Source organism: Hemiscyllium ocellatum, chromosome 13 (genome assembly GCF_020745735.1).
Source record: "Hemiscyllium ocellatum isolate sHemOce1 chromosome 13, sHemOce1.pat.X.cur, whole genome shotgun sequence".
Taxonomy (NCBI): Eukaryota; Metazoa; Chordata; class Chondrichthyes; order Orectolobiformes; family Hemiscylliidae; genus Hemiscyllium; species Hemiscyllium ocellatum.
Genome location: NC_083413.1, coordinates 2,235,792 through 2,254,353, shown reverse-complemented (window position 1 = coordinate 2,254,353; position 18,562 = coordinate 2,235,792). Strand labels below are relative to the sequence as shown.

The 18,562-nt window shown below is 45.5% G+C and overlaps 1 protein-coding gene across 1 annotated transcript in view; it reads right to left on the bottom strand.

Annotated features, from left to right (window-relative positions):
* Positions 1–18,562, bottom strand: part of nyap2a (neuronal tyrosine-phosphorylated phosphoinositide-3-kinase adaptor 2a) — a 387,416-nt gene that overhangs the window by 33,976 nt on the left and 334,878 nt on the right. The gene's annotated exons all lie outside the window — the stretch shown is intronic.

The window sequence follows — 18,562 nt, the reverse complement described above, 5'->3', positions numbered from 1 at the left end:
ATGGATCTGAATATGATTAGTTTATTCATACTTCTGCATAGAGTGGTGACACGGTGGCTCAGCGGTTAGCACCACTGCCTCACAGCGCCAGGGACCCAAGTTCGATTCCAGCCTCAGACAACTGTCCGTGCGGAATTTGCACATTCTCCCCGTGTCTGCGTGGGTTTCCTCCCACAGTCCAAAGATGTTCAGGTTAAGTGAATTGGCCATGCTAAATCGCCCAGTGACCAGGGATGTATAGGTTAGGTGCATTAATCAGGGGTAAATGTAGGGGAATAGTCTGTGTGGGTCACCCTTTGGAGGGTCGGTGTGGATTCATTGGGCCAAAGGACCTGTTTCCATACTGTCAGGATTCTAGATCCTGCTGTAGTAGGAAGTAGCATAGCCCTGACTGAAGGTGGTCAGTACAGTAGGATATGGACTATGTCCTGCATTGAATACTCATCACAGCATTCAGCTTGGAAACTACAACCGTTCCAAACTGAATAATTTGGGTCCCACAGGGTGTGGGATCACATCTTATACAGACAGGGAGACCCCAGTGGATACTGGAAGAAAGAACTCAATGCAAAAGGTAACCTCCAGTCAAATACAATTTGTGTTAATTGAATATGTCATTATAAGGATGAGATTACCCCAGGCTTTTCTTGTCTGTAGGCATTCTCCTGTGCAATGTATTTAAAGGAATAGAGTCAGTGTATGGAACCCAGTGAGTACACTGTATATCCAATACAATTGCAAAAATGGTGAGTATTCCAAAAACCATCAGGGACACAATGGCCATTCTTCAGTTCCCAGTATAGGACTTACTTTAGTAGGCCATTCACCTGCTTATCAATTACAGTTATGGATTCTTTAGCACAGACTTCAGATTCAATGGTTAACATTTTGTTCTGCTGCTTTCTCTTTGTGTCAGTTTAATATGATTATACAATCACTTTCTCCAGTTCTCAACCCTGATGGGATTAATCAATCTGCACATTGCTCCTGGGTTGGTCTTCACATTTGTAAGCAGAAATATTTTTAATGTACAACCAAGGTACCATATAACCAGGCATCTTCAAACCAGAGCCATCCACCAATGGTCCACACTGACCTCGGTCTCCCCTTTCCAGGTATCAGGCCAGTCGGTGCACACAGAGCTCAATTGGACTCTTTAGTCAGTTTGATAATAAATAGCTGGTGTATGAAAGGTTGGTGATGAGTAAAATACTGTGAGCTGACCTCAAGTTGAGATCTATACTATTTCCTGGACAAACTTTGAGTTTTTTTCACCTAGCAGGTGGTGGGGATTTGGAACGCACTTCCTGGGAGGAGGCTGAGGAGGGGAAGCCTCACAGCCTTTAAACAGCACTGGGATGAGCAGGTGAAGTGTCATAACTATGAGCCAGGTTCTGAAAAGTGGGATTAGTGTAGATGGGTCAGCACAGACCTGATAGACAGAAGGGCCTCCCCTGTGCTGTATAATTCTATGATGATCTATAGACATGTTTGTTTTTCTTACCCACGTCAACACTTTTTCATTCAAGAGTCCATTCTTGAAAAGTAAGCAAATCTTTTTTTGCCGTTCAGAATGAAATGTATAATCTCGGTGACGCTGACTGAAACATTACTTCCACGGTCTTGAGAATTATCAACAAAACCTTTGGCCTCTTTGGAAAACATCCGATGATTTCCAGTTTGTAGCTGTAAGTGGACAGCCACCAGCACCCCTCAGGAACAGATAGGAGAGTCCTCTTACATTGCTCATAGTGTACATGGGGCCTGTCAGGTAGAGGAGCAGGCGTAGGCCATTCAGCCCATCAGATCTGCTTCAACATTCAATAAGATCATGGCTGATCCGATAATCTCCAACTCCACTCACAGCCTTTCCCCAGACCTCCTTGACTCCTTTACTAATTCAAACTCTGTTTACCCCATCCTTTGAAATCAGTAATCTCTCAGCTTTGACAGACCTTTACAGTAACACACTTCACAGTTACATTACCTTCTGGGCAAAGTAATTCCTTCTCATCTCAATCCTAACTGAGAAACTCTTTAATCTGAGATGACACTCCCTAGTCTCCCACAAGGGGAAATAACCTTCCACGATCACCACACCAAGCCACCAAGAATGTTTATTTTGAGTTATGTTTCCGGAAGGTTTCATTCAGTTATGTCTCATTTTTTCGAACTCAGTGAGTCCCAGAGCCAAGAGTGTGGTGCTGGAAAAGCACAGCAGCTGAGGCAGCATCTGAGGAGCAGGAAAATCGCCCTGATGAAGGGCGTTTGCCTAAAACATTGATTCTCCAGCTCCTCGGATGCTGCCTGACGTGCTGTGCTTTTCCACCACCACGCTCTTGGCTCTAATCTCCAGCATTTGCAGTCCCCATTTTCACAGTGAGTACCAGGCCAATCTACCTGAAGAAATGTTATGACAATTATACAAGGTGATGGTGAGGCTGCACCTGGAGTATTGTATCCAGTTCTGATCTCCTTACTTGAGGGAGGATGTGGTGGCACTGGAGGCAGCTCAGACGAGGGTGACCAGATTGATTCCAGGGGTGAAAGGGCTGTCTTACGAGGTGGAGCTGAACAGCTTGGGTTTGTACTCACTGGGGTTCAGAATAATGAGGGGGGATCTGATTGAGGGAAATAGAATTCTAAAGGGGATTGATAAGGTGGACGTGGAACAGATGATCCCCCTTATGGGATAGTCTTGAACAAGAGGGTATAGATACAGAGCGAGAGGCGGTCATTTCAAAACCAAGATGAGGAGAAACTACTTCTCTGAGAGAGTTGTGAATCTGTGGAACTCACTACCCAGAGGGTGGTTCAAGTGTGGGATGAACTTCCTGAGGAGGTGGTGGGCGCGAGTACAGTTATAACAGAAGACATTTGGATGGATACATGAGCAGGAAATGCTGGGAGGGATGTGTGCCAGGAGCAGGCAGGTGAGACTGGTTGGTGTAGTCGGACTGAACACTCTGTTTCCTCGCTGTATAACTCTACAATTTGAAAGGAGTCAATATGTTTTTGTTGAAAACTGAGATAAAAGGCTCTGGGGAGCAGGCAGGAGCTGAGACCAGGGTAAGATCAGCCAGGATCGTGTGAAATGGCAGAGGGGCCTCAAAGGACTCACAGGCCTACTCCTGTGTTCCTATGTTCCTCTCCTCAGAAGACAGTTACTTCATATGTTGACAAAGTCCTACAAGGCAGATTGGTACAAAAAACAAAATCACATGGGATTCTGGGGTTGGGTGGGGGGAGCTGGCTGGATGGAGACAAAACTGGCTTGTCATAGAAGACAGAGGATAGCGGTGGAAGGGGTGTTTTTTCAGAATGGAGACTGGTAACTATGTAACTGGCAGAACCCTTTGGGACAGTAACATACAGGCGGATCTGGGAGTGCAGGTCCACAGTTCCCTCAAAGTGACAACACAGGCGGCCAAGGTGATTAACAAGGCAGCTGGCATGCTTGCCTTCATCTGCCAGGGCATGGAGTACAAGAGTTGGCAAACTATGGTGCAGTGACAATAAACCTTGATAGGCTACATTTGGAGTATGGTGTGCAGTTTTGGTCACCACACTGCCAGAAGGACGTGGAAGCTTTACAGAGAGTGCAGAGAAGGTTCACCAGGATATTGCCTGGTCTCAAGGGCATTGGCCTATGGGGAAAGGTTAAAAAGACTAGGATTGTTTTCACTGGAAAGACAGCGGCTGAGAGGAGACCGATAGAAGTCTACAAGATTATGCGAGGTATAAATAGGTGGGCAGTCAGAGACTTTCTCCCAGGGCTGAAGTTTCAATTACAAGGGGGCACAGGTTCAAGGTGAGAGAGGGAAGGTTTAAGGGAAATGTGTGAAGGAAGGTTTTCACCCAGAGAGTGGTAGGAGCCTTCCAGAAGAGGTGGTGGAAGCAGGCCCATTGGTGATGTTTCAGAGGCATCTGGATGGTTAGATAAATAGGAAGGGAATAGAGGGAGATGGTTTTAAAAAGGCAAAAGGTTTGCTTTTCAGTTTAGTTCAGGCAGGATGATCGGCACAGGCGTAGAGGACCGAAGGGCCTGTTGCTGTGCTGGACTGCTCTCCTGTATACCCAGGATCAGCCGAGTGAACCTTTCGCGGCTGCCTCCAATGCCACTCTATCTTTTGGAACATAGAACAGTATAACCCAGGAACAGGCCCTTCGGCCCACAATGTTGTGCTGAACATGACACTGAATTAAACTAATCCCTCCTGCCCGCCCTTGGTCCATATCCCTCCATTTCTTGTATGTTCATGTGCTTATCAAAAAGCCCCTATCATATCTACCTCCAGCACCACCACTGGCAGGGTGTTCCAGGCTCCTCCCACTCTCTGTCTAAAAAAACAACTTACCCCTCACATCAGTTTTGAACTTTCCCCCTCTCACCTTAAATGCAGGCCCCCTCAAATGAGCATTTTCGTAGATAAGGGGTCGTTGGACCATATTTGATGCAGTGTGGCATCATGGATCCCTAGTAAAACTGGAACCAGTATCAGGAGGCAAACTCTGTGCTGGTTAGAGGCATACCTGGCAATAGGAAACTATGAAACTATTACACATCATCAGTTCCAGAAATACTGGTTCCCTCATGGGCTGGTCCGGAAGCTGCTGGGGAAAACCATCTCATAGACATTCTATGAAGTTGTTTTCTGGGGATTTGTTAGCAACCTGATTTTCTCAGTCCACCTGCACATTGAAGTGCCCTAGGCTTATTGTAAAAGTGCCTTTCTTACATGTCTGTTATAGACCAGGAATACAGGGCAAGCATGGAGTTGATAAGAATGAGGAATGTAAAGCTTTTGTCAGCTAATATTTGTTACTTTAATAAACAAGAGTCTAAGACCCAATGTTTCCCCAGGCCTGATGGTACGTTCTAAAACAGGTCGCTGCAGCGATGATGAATGGACTGCTCATGATTTCTAAATTGTCGGTGATTCCGGAACAGTTCCAAATGATGGGAAGTTATGAAACATAACGCCACGATTCAACAATGAAGGGAATGGAATGTATGGAACTCCAGGCCAATTAGCCTGATATCAGTCATCAGTAAAATTATGGAACCTATTATAAACAAGTCTTAACAATCCACTTTGAGAAAATCATCGCACGGTCAATCTGTCAACATGACCTTACGAAAGGGAATTCATGTTTGACAACTTTGTAAGAGGTTTGTGAAGATGTAGCTAGCATTGTGGATGAAAAGGAGGTGTAGTGGATGTAGGATTTCTGGATTTTCTACATAAAGAACGATACTAAAGGCTAATATGCAACATGTGAGCGTTTAGAGTTCAGGAAAGCACATTAAAATGTTTGGAGAATTGGTGAATGCAGAGGCAGCAGAGAGCAGGAGAAAATGGGATATTTTCACCTTGTCAGGCTGTCTGGAATGCTGTAATGAATAGGACTGAGGTCTCAACAATTTAGAATCTATATTACTGACTTATATGAAGAGACAGAGTAATGCATCCATGTTTGCTGATGACGCTAAACTACATAGGAATGCAAGCTGTGAAGTTGACGCAGGGAGGCCGCTTATCATGTGGAGAGGTTAGTAATGGATGACCAGGATAGCACATGGAGTGCACATTGAGGTAATCTGAAGTTATTCACTTTGGTAATGAGAATAGTGAGTCGTAGTCAGATTTAAGATGGTACTGGAAATTGTCGAAGAGGTTTTCTCAAGTGTCGGACTTTTTCCTAGTGTTCATTTCGCTAGCATTTCCTTCTGAGGAAAGGTCACTGGACCTGAACCATGAACTCTGATTTCTTTCCACAAATGCTGCCAGACCTGCTGAGCTTTTTCAGCAATTTCAGTTCAAGAAGGCCAGAAAACTAGAGCAGAGATATATTACTGAGGCCGAGTAAGGCTCTAGTCGGACCATATTTGGAATATTTTGAGCAGTTTTGGGTCCTGTATCCAAGGAAGGATGTGCTGGTGTTGGAGGGGAGTCCAGAGGAGGTTTACAAGAATGACCCCAGGGATGAAGGGCTTGCCGTAGGAGGAGAGGTTGAGGACCCCAGGTCCGTACTTGATGAAGGTCAGAAGAATGAGGGGGATCTGACTGAAACTTATAGAAGACAGAGATTCCTGGCTGGAGTGGACATGAAGAAGGTGTTTCCATTAATGTGAGAGACTAGGACCCGAGGGCACAGCCTCAGAGTGAGGGGACAACTTTTTAGAACTGAGATGGAGAGGATTGTCCTCAGCCAGAGGGTGGGGAATCTGTGGAACTCATTGCCACAGAGAGGGCTCTGGAGGCCAAGCCATTGAGGGTATTTAAGACAGAGATAGATAGGTTCTTCATGAGTAACAGGATTATGGGGAGAAGGCAGTAGAATGGGATTGAGAAACCTATCAGCCATGATTGAATAGTGGAGCAGACTCAATGGGCTGAAAGGCCTTATTCTGCTCCAATGGTACAGTTGCAGGATATGACTAAAGCCAAACGAGCAGAGCAAGCCAGGAGACAGGAAATAGAGTTGTCAGAGCAAACAAAGAAATCAGAGATGATAGATTTAGGATGGAGGTTTGCTCGGGGAGCTGGAAGGTTCATTTCCAGACATTTCGTCACCCTACTCGGTAACATCTTCAGTGGGCCTCAGGTGAAGCAATGCTCAAAATTCCTGATTTCTATTTATATGTTTGGGGATCTTTGGGTTGGAGATGTCATTTCCTGTGGTGATGTTATTTCCTGTGGTGAAGCCACTTCCTGTTCCTTTTCTCAGGGGGTGGTAGATGGGGTGGTAGATGGGGTCTAACTCAATGTTTTTGTTAGGTACTGGGAGTAGAACCAGTGAGGTTGGGTATAGAGAGTAGGACCAGTGAGGTTGGGTACAGAGAGTTAGACCAGCGAGTTTGGGTACAGGGAGTTAGACCAGTGAGGTTGGGTATGGGAGTAGGACCAGCAAGGTTGGGTACAGGGAGTAGAACCAGTGAGGTTGGGTTGAGGGAGTTGGACCAGTGAGGTTGGGTACAGGGAGTTAGACCAGTGAGGTTGGGTAGAGGGAGTTAGACCAGTGAGGTTGGGTACTGGGAGTAGAACCAGTGAGGTTGGGTAGAGGGAGTTAGACCAGTGAGGTTGGTACAGGGAGTGGAGGGCATGCATCAGTTCAGTCCCAAATGGAATCATGAGAATTGGAGATGGAACTGAAAAGTGTTTGGCCAGTTTTTAAAAACCCTGGAATTGGTGAGGAGTGAGGAAGAGAAAGAGGAAAGCGAGAGAGAGAAACAGAAAATTAAATTAAACATGATGCTGTTTAGGCGAGTTATACCGGGTGATCGAGATGGAGGAGAATAGAACCACTGAAACTGTTAGAGTATGTGTCCTTGTTTCTCAAAAGATTATAGGAGCATGTAGAGCTGTTCAGGAACATCGAATAACTTCCCAAAACAATGTGAAAGAGTGGGCTGTTAAACATGGGACAACCGGAATTTTCCAATTGCAGATGCCATTTCAGTCCTATTGCCTTTACAAAGTAAACCATTACAATCACAATTCAGTCACCCCTACAAAGTATTTAAAAGGGTTAGTCAGGTGAGATATTCAATTGATATTTCAAATCATAGGAAAAAGAATTGATTGTGTCATCTGAACATGTTGGTACAGTTCTGTTGTGGAGAAACTGTAATGTTGTGTCAGATCGTGAGTGTAGGAAAAGGGGAAAGAGGAAAGGATAATGAGGGTCAAAGAGAATTGGACAATGCCTAAAGTGAACCTCCGACTGTTAACGTAACCAGTTTGGAGAGAGTAGAGAATTCTGACAGTGTATCTTTTCATATCTGGAGAAAGATCATCAGAGAGACACTCGGTGATACAGCAGTGAGATTGCTCAGAAAATACAAGGAAGTTTGCAAAGATGCACTTGTGTACTACATTAACTGACATCGTTTTGATGCAGATAATTCAGAGCTAATCAAACAAAACCCATATTGGTTAAACCCAGAGAAACAGGTTAGAGTAGCAAAGGAAATTCAACACATGTTGGGGAATCAATTGATTGAGCCAAGTCAGAGTAATTGTAGTTCTCTTGTAGTATTGGGTCCTAAACCAGACAGTTCAATTAGATTATGTGTAGATTACAGGAAAGTGAATCCGGTCACAAAGATGGATTTATACTCCACCCCCAGATGAGACGCTTGCACTGATGGGGCTGGTAGTGCAGCGTTCATATCTAACATGATCTGTGATAGGAATACTGCTGACAACAAGAGCTAAGCAGATTTCGGCATTCCAATGGATTGTATAAATGTTGGATAATACCATTTGGATTTAAGACCATCCCAGACATATTTCAACAATTAATGAATAGAGTTGGAGCTGAGTTACCTCATTTGTTTAGGAAGAATTGTGTTGAACTAACTTGTGAGAATTGTTTGGGAGGGCTCATGAGGAGATACCTGTCCTTGTGGTGAACTACCGAACGTCATTGAATACAGTGTCTCTGGAGTGAGGTTATCACGCCCATAATAAAAGGGGAGAGGACAATGTCATTACAACATTGGCTGAAATGTATTAAACAGAATGCAATTGTTAATGGATATTTTCTAGGTTGGAAGAAGGAATGTGGTGGAGTTCCCCAAGAGTTGATAGAGGTGTTTTTCCTGATGTATATTAATGACCTAGATCTTGCCGTGCAGGGGACAATTTCAAAGTTGTGAATGACACAAACTTTAGAGAATTGTAAAGTGTAAGGGGGACAGTGTCAGAACTTTAAAGGGACATTTGACAAATTGATGGACGGGCAAATAGGTGATAGATGAAGCAAAACATGGAAAAGGAGCAGGGAGACCTGGGTGGATATGTGCACAAGTCATTAAAGGTGGCAGGATAGGTTGAGAGAGCTGTTAATAAAGTATACAGTGTTGTTAGTTTACTGCCATTGTTCTGAGGGATGTCAGATAGCCAGAGAGTTTAGAGCTCCCCTCATCCCACCACTATCCCAGATCCCTCAGCTAAAGAGTTGGTTCTAAAATGATTCCTTTAAAAAAGTGAATAACTTTGGTACCAAAGTTGGACAAGGAATAAAAGTTACCCAACATCTGGTTATAGTTCCGCAGGTTTTTTAGATTAGATTTACAGTGTGGAAACAGGCCCTTCGGCCCAACAAGTCCACACCAACCCGCCGAAGCGCAACCCACCCAGACCCCTACATTTACCCCTTACCTAACACTACGGGCAATTTAGCATGGCCAATTCACCTGACCCGCACATCTTTGGACTGTGGGAGGAAACCGGAGCACCCGGAGGAAACCCACGCAGACATGGGGAGAACGTGCAAACTCCACACAGTCAGTCGCCTGAGGCAGGAATTGAACCCGGGTCTCTGGCGCTGTGAGGCAGCAGTGCTAACCACTGTGCCATCATGCCGCCCACATTTCCTTACAACTACAAGCTTTCGGAGCGTTGCTCCTTTGTCAGGTAACCAGCTGGTGTTGTGTGCTTTCTAACAATGTCCACCCCAGGCTGACACTTCCACATCAAGAATAAAAGGAAAGGGGCCTGGTGCTGGCTTGCTGAGGATATTTTTTTAATCACTATTGTGAGGTTCTGAGGGAGTGGTAGAGAATACAAGAGCAGCGAGATTATGATGAATTTATATCAGAAACAAAAACATAAATTGCTGGAAAAGCTCAGCATATCTGGCAGCATCTGTGGAGAGAAAACAGAGTTAACGTTTCAGATCCAGGACACTTGCTCAGAATAGAGACCTCACTAGACCCAAAACATTTTAACTCCAATTTCTTTCTATGGATGCTGCCTGACCTACTGAGTTTTTCCAGCAATTTCAGTTTTTGTTTTTGATTTCCAGCGGCCATAGTTCTTTTGGTTTTTATTTCAAATTTATATGGCATAATTAATACATTTTGGCATGATTCGTATGTTTGCAAAGATACAAAATCAGGAGGTATCGTTGACAGTGAGGAAGGTTATCAAATGACAGAAGGATCTTAATAAGATGGGGAAATGGGCTGAGGATCAGCAACTGTACTTCAGTACAGGTAAGTGTGAGGTATTCCATTTTGGGAAGTCAAACCAAGGTAGGACTTCTGCAGTAAATGGTAAGGTCCTGAGGAGTGCTGTGGAACAGAGGGACCTAGGAGTACAAGTACATAGCTCTTTGAAAGCGGTGTCACAGGTAGACAGGGTGGTGAAGAAGGCATTTAGCATGCTGGCCTTCATTGGTCAAGACATTGAGTATAGGAATTGGAATATTGTGTTACAGTTGTGTACGTCATTGGTGAGGCCGGATTTGAAGTATTGTGTACAGTTTTGGTCAACCTGTTATAGGAAAGACACAGATAAACTGGAAAGAGTGGGAAGAAAATTTACGAGGATGTTGTCAGGACTAATGGGTCTGAGTTACAGGGAGAGGTTGGCCAGGATAGGACTTTATTCCTTGGAACGTAGGAGAATGAGGGGTGACCTTATTGAGATGCGTAAAATCATGAGGTGCATAGATAGGATGAATGCATATAGTCTTTTACCCAGGGATGGGGAACCGAAAACTAGAGGGTAAAGCATTAAGGTGAGAGGGGAAAGATTTACGAAGGACTTGAGGGGCAACCTCTTCACACACAGAGTGGTGTATAGAGGGAATGGGCTGCCAGAGAAAGTGGTTGAGGCAGGTACCATAGCAACATTTAAAAAAAAAATTTGGATAGGAACATGGGTGGGAAGGGTTTAGAGGGATATGGACCAAATGTGGGCAACTGGAACTAGCCGAGTGGCCACCATGGTCAATATGGACCAGTTTGGGCCAAAGGGCCTGTGTCCATGCTGTGTTACTCCATGACTCTATATGAGACACTGGTTAGGCCTCAGCTGGTGTATTGCGTAGAGTTCTGGGCACTACACTATAGGATGGATGTCAATGCAGTGGTGACAATGCAGAAGAAGTTTACAAGATTAGTTCATGGGATGAGACATTCAGTTCAGAGGATAGGTTGGAGACATTGGGACTATTTTCTTTGGAGCAGATTAACAGGAGATTTGATAGAAGTTTCAAAATTATGAGGGGTCTAGGCATACTGGATAGGGACAAACTGTAAATGGATCCAAAACCATGGTTTTCAAGTAATTTGCAGAAGAAGCTAATGAGAGGTGAAAAAATATGTCGTTAGGATGTGGAGTGCACTGCTCTGAAGTGTGATGGAGACAAATTCAATTGACGCTTCAGCAGGGTAATGGATAATTATTTAACTTCAAATAATGTACATTATTACAAAGAAGAGCCAGGAAACTGGCCCCAAGTTAAAATGGTCATAGAACCAGTGTAAAGGCAAAGGGCTGAATGGCCTCCCACAGTACTGTAACTATTCTGTGAACCTTTCAGTGCGGTTCACTTGGATGAAATTGCCGAGTCCCACACTGTATAGAAGGATCAGAGAGAACACTTGGAAAGCGTGTTTACACGATTACAGCCTGCTGAATTATTGTTAAACCAACCACAAAGTGAATGTGTAAAAGCGAAAGTGATGGGCTGAGGACAGAGACAGGTGCCACCCGGAACAGCTAAAAGGAAAAGCTTTAATTGACTTCCCTGTCCCTAAAACTAAGCGGGAGATATTGAGGTTTTGGGAATGTACAATTTTATCGAAGGTTTCTGACTAATTTGAGGACAGTAGCCCTACCTTTGAGTGCAGTGAAGGTTCCCCAGATGGATTGATGAGCTGAAGGATTGTTGTTTGGGGAGAGACTGGGTCGGTGGGGCAGAATTTAGAATATTGGGATGATGTTCTCATTGAAACTTACAAACATTCTGACAGAGCTGGAGAAACTGGGTGCAGGAATGTTTCCCCAGTGACTGTGAGGGTACAGCACAAGGGACCCCTATCTGAGGAAACGGGGTTGGTCATTTGGGATGACATGAGGAAATATTTCTTCCCTCCGAGAGTGGTGAACTTATGAAACTCTCTCACAATTAACCCTGTGGAGGCCAAGTCACAGTATGTCATTAAGATAGAAATAAGTAGATTTGTAGACACTGAAGGTATCAAGGTGTTTGAGGTGACACAGGATGTTTGGCATTGAAACTGAGGATCAGCTGTGATCATATTAAATGGTGGAACAGGCATGATGGGCTGAATGGCCTCCTCCTGCTCCTGTTTTCTATGGTATGATGAATGACAGGACAGTGATTGGAATGAGCACCAGGTTGAGCTGATTTGAGTATGAGATCCCTGATGGGGGTTGTTAACCCAGCTCAATTAGGGAGCCCTGGCTGACACAGATAACAAGGAGACTCAGTGTAGGGATTGGCTCTCTCAGATGCTGCTTGATCTGTTGTGCTTTGCCAGCACCACACTCTTATAGAGTCATAGAGATGTACAGCACAGAAACAGACCCTTTGGTCCAACCTGTCCATGCCGACCAGATATCCCAACCCAATCTGGTCCCACCTGCCAGTACCCGGCCCATATCCCTCCAAACCCTTCCTATTCATATACCCATCCAAATGCCTCTTAAAAGTTGTAATTGTACCAGCCTCCACCACATCCTCTGGCAGCTCATTTCATACACGTACCACCCTCTGTGTGAAAAAGTTGCCCCTTTATATCTTTCCCCTCTCACCCTAAATCTATGCCCTCTAGTTCTGGACTCCCTGGCCCTAGACAAAAGACTTTGCCTATTTATCCTATCCATGCCCCTCATAATTTTGTAAACCTCTATCAGGTCACCCCTCAGCCTCTGACACTCCAGGGAAAACAGCCCCAGCCTGTTCTGACTCTGATCTCCAGCATCTGCAGTCCTCACTTTCGCCTACATGTGATGGTATACTGTCCATGTGCAGCTACTTTAGTCAGGTAAAGCTCAAGGGAAACAGGGTCCATCCCTTACTCATATTTCTTATGTTCTCAAGCACCATGTATTGTAACTGCTGTGTGAAAGAATCTCTACATTTAACTTCACGCCCTGTTGTGTGGTGCAGATGGTGATATGGAGCCAGGAACAGCAATATGAAGTCTCCCCGTCTATCAAGGATGTCATGTGTATGTGTAAAAGTTGACAGTAAACTCAAATTTAACAGAAAGACAAAATAAAATTCTCACATTTGCAGGACACGTGAACAATCCTTTGAAGTGCTGAGGGATATCCAGATGTGATGATGCTGTCATTAATTTTTTAGGCAAATATAACTGTAACCAATTTATACACCTGAGTTTTATTTTTATTTTTACTGGGATGTGAGTGTTCTGGCTGGCCTAGCATTTGTTCCACATCCTTAATTGTCCTTGAGAACTTGGCAGGGAGCCAGATCCTTGACCTGCTGCCATCAGTTTGGCATTGGGCCACCACTGGGCTGCCAGGGTGGGATTCTGACCCAGCCACACTGAGGATCGGGGATATATTTCCAAGTCAGGATGGTGAGTGGCTTGGAGGGGAACTTGAAGGTGGTGGTGTTCCCATGTATCTGCTGCCCTTGTCCTTCTCGATGGGAGTGGCTATGGGCTTGGAAGGTACTGTCTGAGGATCTTGGGTGAATTTCTGTGATGCATCTTATAGATAGCACACACTGCAGCTACTGAGCGTCAGTGGTGGAGGGATTGGATGCTTGGGGATGTGGTACCAATTAAGCAGCTGCTTTATCCTGGATGGTGTCGAGCTTCTTGTGTGTTGTTGGGGCTGCCCCCATCCTGGCAAGTGGGGAATATTCCATCCCACTCCTGAATTATAGATACTGGACAGGCTTTAGGAAGTTAGGAGGTAAGTTACTAGCCTCTGAGCTGCTCTTGTAGCCGCTGTGTTTATGTGGTGAGTTCAGTTAGGTTTCTGGTCAGTGGTAACCCCCAGGATGGTGATAGTAGGGGCTTCATCCTTGGCAATGCTATTGAGTGTCCAGGGAAATGGTAAGATTCTCTCTTGTTGGAGATGGTCACTGTCTAGCGGCTGTGCGTACACACAGCATTTGTCAGGCCGTGTCTGAGTGTTATTCTGATTTTGCTGCAAATACACAAGGTGGCTTCAGTATCCGAGGAATTGTAAACCATCAGCAAACATCTCCATTTCTGACCTTCTGATGGAGGGAAGGTCACTGAAGAAGCAGCTGAAGATGGTTGGGTCTGGGACACTATCCTGAGGGACTACTGCAGAGATGTCCGGGAGCTGAGATGACTGACCTCCAACAACCATCTTCCTTGGTGCTAGATTTCATCCACTAACATAATTGAAGTTTAATAACTATTTAATGGAACCATTTTTGGATTCAGAATTGATGCTCCCATTATAGCTATTCAGGACAGCTGTACAAGAGTTTCACATGCCAATCGGATTTGGCTATTGGTTTCATGTTAAGGTTTCAGTTGAATGTGTGTTCACAGTGTCCTCCTTCTGAAGGTAGGCATCAATCAGAGAGAGGCGGCCTCACATGGAGGTAACAGATTAGTCCACTCGCTCCTGGACTGGCTGTCTAACAGTGCTTCTAGTTTCCAGACTTCAAGATCAAATTCCTCCTTTGGTGCCATTTCACAAGAACAGAAAGAACAGGAGGAGGTCATTCAGCCCCTTGAGCCTGATCCAACATTTAATATGATACTGGTTCATCTCACCTCTGCCTCAACCCCACTTTACTGACCATTTGACATAACCCTTCAACCCATTCCTCATGAAAGGTCAGTCAATCTTCTCAGTAAACGTACTCAATGTCCCAGCACCCACCAAACTCTGGGGGAGTGACTTGCACAGATTCACCACCCTTTGAGAGAAGTAGTTCCTGTTTTAAATCTGCCACCCTTTAGCCTAAACTATCACCTCTCAAAGTTTGTGCGAAGATTTGTAGCTCGGGTGCTTGTTGTAGTGGTTCTGTTCGCCGAACTGGAAGTTTTTGTTGCAAACGTTTCGTCCCCTGGCTAGGAGACATCATCAGTGCTCTGGAGCCTCCTGCGAAGCGCTTCTTTGATGTTTCTTCCGGCATTTATAGTGCTCTGTCCTTGCCGCTTCCGGGTGTCAGTTTCAGCTGTCCGCTGTAGTGGTTGGTATATTGGGTCCAGGTCGATGTGTCTGTTGATGAAATTTGTGGATGAATGCCATGCCTCTAGGAATTCCCTGGCTGTTCTCTGTCTGGCTTGCCCTATGATAGTAGTGTTTTCCCAGTCGAATTCATGTTGCTTGTTGTCTGAGTGTGTGGCTACTAGGGATAGCTGGTCGTGTCGTTTCGTGGCTAGTTGGTATTTATGTATGCGGATTGTTAGCTGCCTTCCTGTTTGTCCTATATAGTGTTTTGTGCAGTCCTTGCATGGTATTTTATAAACTACATTAGTTTATGTAGTTTATGTAGAGCAAAACTAATGTAGTTTATAAAATACCATGCAAGGACTGCACAAAACACTATATAGGACAAACAGGAAGACAGCTAACAACCCGCATACATGAACACCAATTAGCCACGAAACGACACGACCAGCTATCCCTAGTAGCCACACACTCAGACAACAAGCAACATGAATTCGACTGGGAAAACACTACTATCATAGGGCAAGCCAGACAGAGAACAGCCAGGGAATTCCTAGAGGCATGGCATTCATCCACAAATTCCATCAACAGACACATCGACCTGGACCCAATATACCAATCACTACAGCGGACAGCTGAAACTGACACCCGGAAGCGGCAAGGACAGACCACTATAAATGCCGGAAGAAACATCAAAGAAGCGCTTTGCAGGAGGCTCCACAGCACTGATGATGTCTCCTAGCCAGGGGATGAAACGTTTGCAACAAAAACTTCCAGTTCGGCGAACAGAACCACTACAACTATCACCTCTCATTTTAGGTTTCTCCACAAGGGGAAACATCCTCTCTACGTCGACTTTCTCAACTCCCTTTAGCATCTACAATACCTCAGTTAGAAACTCCTGAGAATATAGGCCTGAACTGCTCAGTCTCTCCTCATCAGACAAGCCTTTGGTCTCTGGAACTAATCGAGTCAGCCTTCTCAGAACTGTCTCCAATGCAATGACATATTTTCTGAAGTAAGTACCATAGTAGTTGCCATGACTCCTACATCCTGGAGCATATTGTGTACCTGCTGTTACAGGGATCCGGGATCCTTCCAAAACCAGCTATTGGAGCCAATGGCGACCCACTACTATCATACCAAACCCTCCTCCCTCCTCAGCTGATACAGAGCAGAAACACAATGCTGTCCATGCATTGGTCAAGGCTGTGGTGGAGCAGGCAATGAGGTTGTTAAAGATGTAGATCAACAGTGTGGAGGCAGGTCATTCAGTCCACCCCAAACCCCTCTCAAAGAGCATCCCACCCCCATCACAGTAACTCTACTTTTCCCACAGTAAATCCGCCCTGACCTGCACATCTTTGGACTGGGAGGAAACCGGAGCACCCGGAGGAAACCCACGCAGACACGGGGAGAACGTGCAAACTCCACACAGTCAGTCGCCTGAGGCGGGAATTGAACCCAGGTCCCTGGCGCTGTGAGGCAGCAGTGCTAACCACTGTACCACCGTGCTTGGACTGGTCTGTGCTGCATTCCCTTGGAAGGCTGTGCCCTGCACAACTGGAGCAGGTGATGAGGTGATGTGCTGAACGCTGAGGAGCTGAGGGATTGGGAGCAGTCACCTGAGAAGGAGGATGAGGATATTGCGGGAGGAAGCTGTCCTTATCCCTGACAGAGCTCAGATGTGTTTGATGGTACAAACCCGACAGAAGCTGACTGACACCTGGCTCCAGGTGATGGGGAGCTGGGTACGTGGGGCCACCATGGAGTGTGAAGTAGTCAGTGGTGTTGGTACCAGCAGTAAGTTTGCATTGTTGGAGTGACCAGCAACCTCTGTTGGTATTTGAGTTCCCTCTTGCTGCCTGGATGTACAAGCTGATGTTTGCCTGAGTCGGGCCCTTTGCTGTATGAGGTGATCCCCTGGACAATGGCAAGCTGTGGGTATACAATGGAAACTGGGCACAGGGTGGTACTGACGTACAGGGTCTTCAGATGGGACATCACTAAGGTCAGGCTAAACCATGTGGCCTGGTGGTTCGGCAGTGATGAGGGTGAGAGGGTAGGGGTTGTATGTGTGAGGGAGGGTCAACCATGCCGGCTCTGTGCCCTGGGCAGTGTGGATTTGTGGCCGCTGAGCCAAGGTGTAGCTGGTGAGGGTCAATGCCAGTCTTCCAACACTTTTCCAGCTCACACACACACGGTGCAGGCCCCAATGGAAGCTGGTCTTTGGTGGATATCCAGTAAGTGTCACATTGCTCTGGGAATGGCATCTGGTGAGATGGGGCTAGAATGGGTGCAGTAGAGAGTGTCAGACTGGAATAGTTATGGTGGGGGTTAGATAGAATACTGTAAGAAAGCACACTGGGTTCTGTGGGGGACATCCCTCCTTCCGAAAACACCATGCAACTCAGCACTTACCAAAACAAATGTAAGATTCAACCCCAACATTTCATTATTCATTTGGCATTGTGAAAAGTTTTATAGCAAATAAAGTTCATTCTTTGCAAAGGCAAATCAGAGCAGGACTTATACACTTAATGGTAAGGTCCTGGGGAGTGTTGCTGAACAAAGAGACCTTGGAGTGCAGGTTCATAGCTCCTTGAAAGTGGAGTCACAGGTAGATAGGATAGTGAAGAAGGCGTTTGGTATGCTTTCCTTTATTGGTCAGAGTATTGAGTACAGGAGTTGGGAGGTCATGTTGCGGCTGTACATGACATTGGTTAGGCCACTGTTGGAATATTGCGTGCAATTCTGGTCTCCTATCTATCGGAAGGATATTGCGAAACTTGAAAGGGTTCAGAAAAGATTAACAAGGATGTTGCCAGGGTTGGAGGATCTGAGCTACAGGGAGAGGCTGAACAGGCTGGGGCTGTTTTCCCTGGACCGTCGGAGGCTGAGGGGTGACCTTATAGAGGTTTACAAAATTATGAGGGGCGTGGATAGGATAAGTAGACAAAGTCTTTTCCCTGGGGTTGGGGCATCCAGGACGAGAGGGAATAGGTTTAGGGTGAGAGGAGAAAGATATAAAAGAGACCTAAGGGGCAACTTTTTCACGCAGAGGGTGGTACGTGTATGGAATGAGCTGCCAGAGGAAGTGGTGGAGGCTGGTACAATTACACCATTTAAGAGGCAGCTGGATGGGTATATGAATAGGAAGGGTTTGGAGGGATATGGGCCGGGTGCTGGCAGGTGGGACTAGATTGGGTTGGGATATCTGGTCGGTATGGACGGGTTGGACCAAAGGGTCTGTTTCCGTGCTGTACATCTCTATGACTGTATGATTAAAGAGACCAGCAAATGTGATAAATTGGATTGTTTGGGTGGAGGTGTTGCTGGGAGGAGGGTCAGCTATCCAGTACATAATCTGGACTAAGTGGGGTTTGTGTCAATAACAGCCATAAACCAGTCACAATATGCGATCTAAATCAATTTGAGTATCTGTGAGTAGGCCACTGACATGAAGCCCATTGTGCTTAAAGTAAAGCAATCATTTTAAGTCCCAATCCTGGCAGATTAACTATCATGGTGAGCTAGGTCAGGGATTTATTATCACAAGGCTGGCCTTCCTGATGAACTGAGTCACAGTGAGAAACTCAATCCCT